General features: G+C 42.4%; 1 non-coding gene across 1 annotated transcript; it reads right to left on the minus strand.

The window, feature by feature from the left end:
* Nucleotides 1-378: 378 nt before the first annotated feature.
* Nucleotides 379-460, minus strand: trnas-gcu (transfer RNA serine (anticodon GCU)). Its single transcript has one exon. It is a non-coding gene; the product is annotated as a tRNA-Ser (tRNA).
* Between the last annotated feature and the right edge of the window lie 4,543 nt (nt 461-5,003).

Genomic DNA, 5,003 nt, shown 5'->3' on the forward strand with positions numbered 1-5,003 from the left:
TCCTGATGTACTTTCCAAAATTTAAGTGGACCTCAGTGCGCAGGGAGCTTAATTTGGTCCGATCGCGCAACCGCAGCGCGCCGGGCGCTCACTCTTGCATTGCTTTAGGAGCGTCTTTGTGTTTTAGGATGGCTTTACTGATCCCACTTGCTTCCTTTAGAGGCATGATTAGAGTTGTTGCAATCCTCAGAGTAACGAGAATGTAATAACGAACAGAGTCAGTTGGCATGCGGGTCCTCTAATGAGGTTCGACAATCAAATTTCGTTCGACATCCGGAGCAAAAAATTCTCGAATTTTTTGTTCAAATATTGATTTGTTCGAGAACCGGGACGTTCGAAAACCGAGGCTCCACTGTAAAACAATGTAACATTAACTTTCGACGAGGATGGGATTTGAACCCATGCGTGCAGAGCACAATGGATTAGCAATCCATCGCCTTAACCTCTCGGCCACCTCGTCTTGCTTATATGACGTTGACAACATGTTGTGCCGAGATACTTTGTGTGAAAATCCGACTGATATGAAATGCTGAGTGGAGAGCACAATGGAGTAGCAACCCATCGCCTAAATATCTCAGCGATCGCATCTCTTGCATGAGTTGCATGGGCGACATGATATGGCATGTACGGGGTAGTATAAGCTACAAGGTAAAATGATACGATACTTTAGATGTGAAATGAAGAAGAGCTAAGCCACAAAAGAAGTGACACTGTCAGCAAAGAATCTTTGGGATCATCGGTTCTGTGCAGTTGGATAGTTCCACTAACATTTTAACATCAACATTCTTTCATGGTCTGCCTGGGTATCTCGGCTGATGATCCTAAAGAAAAGAACCTAAATTTCTTGTATGCTATGGCATGACTGTATAGCCTCCGGCCGTCATGACTACAAATTACCGTGGCACCATTGAGAGCGTCCTCTCCAGCTGTATTGCTGTTTGGGGTGGCGGCTGCACTGACTACAACGCTGATCACTCCTAGAATAAACAACCCTATAATCCCAGTTCGTTCCGTCCCTGGATCAAACCTGATACCCATCCGTCAGAAACAGCTCCAGAAATCAAAACACTCCACCAGAACTAAAATAATTCGAGCGACCCTGCTCAATATTAGATCATTAGTCAATAAATCACTTCTCATCAATGACCTCATTACGAGTAATGAATTAGATATCATGTTTCTTACAGAGACCTGGCTTGATCTAGATAACAGAGAATATATTCTTATATATAATGATAATATAATATAATGAATCAACTCCACCTAATTTCAACTGCATTTACGCCCTCAGAATCGGAAAGAGAGGGGAAGGCGTTTTCCTAATCTATTCTGATTTGTTTCAATGTTAACGACGTCATTTGGAGATCGTCTTTCGTTTGAGTGTCTTGCAGTTGTAATGAAGTCTTCTCCCCCTGTCCTACTTATGGTTGTATACAGACCCCCAGGTTATGCTAATAACTTCTTCGTCGAATTCTCTGAACTCCCCGCTATAATCTCCTTGGAACATGACTGTATATCAATAGTAGGTGACTTTAATATTCACATAGACAAACTCAATGACAATAAGATCAAAGAACTAAACGACCTCCTTGACACCTTCGACCTATCCCAGCATATCTCTGGACCTACACACAACAGAGGCCATACACTAGATTTATTCATAACCAGAGGTCTTGAGTCATCTTTCCTTTCAGCAGTCAATATTGCCTTATCTGATCACTTCTGCATCTTTATCGAAATGAAGGTCACCCCTATAGCTCTCAGTCAACCACAAACCATTAAAAAGCGGCACTTTAATGAGGCCACTAGTACACTATGGAGGCCTTCTCGCAGGCCCCTACCCTTCCATCAGAATCTGTCAATGACCTCCTAGATAACTTCAACTCTAAAACCCTAAAAGATATCGACGCAGTAGCCCCTCTGAAAACCAAATTAATCTCTGGTAAGAAGAAAGCACCATGGACATACTCTCTCTCTGTAAAAGATAAAAAAAGAGAGTCTAGAAAAGCAGAACGCAAATGGCGAAAAACTAAACTTCACATTCATCATGATATTTACAAAGACAGCCTTAAATCCTATAACCAAGAACTAAAAAAATCCAGACAATCTGTCAGGTTTATTTTGATGACTGAATAACTATTAAGAGAAGAGCAACAGCAAACAGACCACAAGTGAGACAGAATATTAAGTCTTTTCTCGCGAGGAGTGCAGTACAGATCCTTCACAACAATCTCACTACACTAATTATCAGTATGCACTCCTGCTCTTTTTATTTGGATTTGCCCTACCCACAAAATGAGACAAGCCCTCTAAAAGGGGAGGAGGGAAGCACGTGGGCTTTGTTTCGTAAGAAGAAAAATCACAAGGTGTTACATACTGATATGGAACAGTGTGAGAAAGAGTACGAGTGATCAGCAACCATTCTTTGTGTCTGTGATGAATTCAGGAAACATGAGTGATCAGCGATCATTGTTTGTGTCTGTGATGAAATCAGGAAAAATGAGTGATCAGCAATCATTCTTTGTTGAAAAGGAACTGTCTTGGTAGATGTCTTCATTTTGCTGTGTCACTGAGTTGCCAGCTGCGTCCTGTCTGACCCAGCTGTAATCTCTCTTCTGTGGTACATCATAAAAACAGCAAGGCCAAACAGCAAGCATCTCTTGCAGTACTATTGGGGTAAAGCATTGATTAGAGAACGCATGATAACATATATATACATTTTTCTAACACAATCTTTCTTTGCTGACATAATCAACAAAATCACAAATGACGCTCGTACTCTCTTTGCCACCATTAACAGGCTAACAAACGCCCCCCCCCCTCAAATTGCCCCTGATTTCCTATCCACTGTCAAATGCAATGGATTTGCAACCTTCTTCAAGGATAAAATTAAAAACATCAGATTAGCCATCAGTTTTACTGCAAAAGGACCTATGGCCCCAATGCACCAACTGAAAAGGTGCCTAGTAAACATGACCCAATTTAATATCATTGACCAAAAGCAACTAGAAGAAACAGTGCAAAGGCTTAAATCCTCAACGTGCTGCCTTGACACCTTGCCAACAAGCTTTCTAAAAAATGTCCACAAGTGCCTTGCCCCAGACCTACTGCAGATAATAAACACTTCTCTACTTACAGGCATCTTTCCACAATCTTTGAAAACTGCTGTTGTGAAGCCCCTATTAAAGAAGCCTAATCTTGACCACTCCATAATCAGCAATTTCAGACCAGTATCAAATCTTCCTGTTTCAAGCAAAATACTCAAAAGAACTGTCTATCAACAACTCTATCCTCCAATAACATACTAGATCCCTTCTAATCCGGTTTCCGACTCCATGTTTCATCAAACATGTGAACAAACATCTTTACGGTTACTCCATCATTCATTCACATGTTTGGTGAAACCTCACCAAATCCCCACTCAAACATGCAAAGCATACGATTCGACATGAAATCCATTTTTATCATATAAGGACTTTTGACTTGTGATCTGGTGCTCCCTGTGTGGAGTTTGTAGGTTCTCCGGGTTTTCCTCCCACATCACAAAAACATGCTTGGTCAGCCGATTTAGTAATCCAAACTGCCCATAGGTGTGAGTGCCAGTGTGAATGATTGTTGTCTCTGTGTGCCCTGCGATTGTCTGGCAACCAGTTATAACGTGTACCCCGCCTACTGTCCGATGACTGCTGGGATAGGCTCCAGCAGGCCTGCGACCCCCCGCAGTACAGATAATGGATGGAATGGATGGAATTGAATGCCGATCAGTTTAGGGCCTGAAGAAGGAGCAACAGCAATATGCAGATACTCTTATTAGTTTAAACAAACATATCAATCAATGTGTAAATAATTTTACACCGTGCACTGACTGCCATTAAAAAACCTAATATATGTTACAAATACTGTTACTCCACTTTTTTTTTTCCTTGCTTAACGATGGACATATTGAACAAAACGCAACAGGCCGTTTTAGCTATACTATTCACGGCCTCGGCTCGGCAAACTGAGGCTCAATTCCCTGACGCGGAGTCTAAAATCAAAAGGATCATAAGACTTGTTTACAACCAGGGACCTTCAGCGTGTGAGGGAATGTGATAACCACGACACCATGGAAACTGCGCTGACACATAGCCTTTTGAAGAGCCTGGCAAAACTTAAAGAAAAGTGCGAAACCTGGTTTTCACCCAGTCTCAAATCAGGTACCCTTTAGCGAAACGACTCAGCCTGGGCTCGGCAAATCGGGCTTCAATTCCCCGACGTGGAGTTTATTTCTTTGTATGGAAAAATTGCTTTTGCTGGCACAGTTTTGAAAAGCAAATCAAAAACTTTATAAGTGCCTGCTTTCTTCCTCACTCACTTTTGTTGAACTTTTGCCAGGTTTCTCAACATCAAAGTCAAAGTCAAAGTCAAAGTCAAAGTCAAAGTCAAAGTCAAAGTCAGCTTTATTGTCAATCTCTCCACATGTCACAACACACAAAGAGACCGAAATTACGTTTTTCTCTATCCCATGCTTTGGACGTCACAGCAGTTTCCATAGCGTAGTGGTCATCATGTTCTTCTAAGACGCGAAACACCCCCTGTTTGAGACTGGGTGGAAACAACATTTTCTAAATCTATTTGTCAGTGTTGTCTGCTTTGCAAAGTGTGCCAGGGACACCTCGGCAAACAGGAGCCATATAGTATTTGATAAAGTAATCACATGTTCTCCAAGTTACAATGTCAACTGGTGGAACTTACTTTAGATCTTGGATGGTTTTAAAGCTAATGCTCTTCTGGATTACCGAGTAATCAGTTGAGACCGGCGTAACTCTACGACGGCTTCCTGCTTATCCGGCCGGTGCTGACGTGTCCCTCGCCTTGGCCTCGCAGCCTCGTGCTCGTCGGAACCAACGACTTTCGCCGTGCTAGCCCCGTGGTGTCCATCTGCACGTGCCCACACGTTTGCCTGTTTTGTGATGTTTTCACCAATTCACGACCACAGTCCATTGGGCGCCGTTGAACTGGAC

The sequence above is a fragment of the Syngnathus typhle genome, linkage group LG6, assembly GCF_033458585.1.
Source record: "Syngnathus typhle isolate RoL2023-S1 ecotype Sweden linkage group LG6, RoL_Styp_1.0, whole genome shotgun sequence".
In the NCBI taxonomy this organism is placed as follows: Eukaryota; Metazoa; Chordata; class Actinopteri; order Syngnathiformes; family Syngnathidae; genus Syngnathus; species Syngnathus typhle.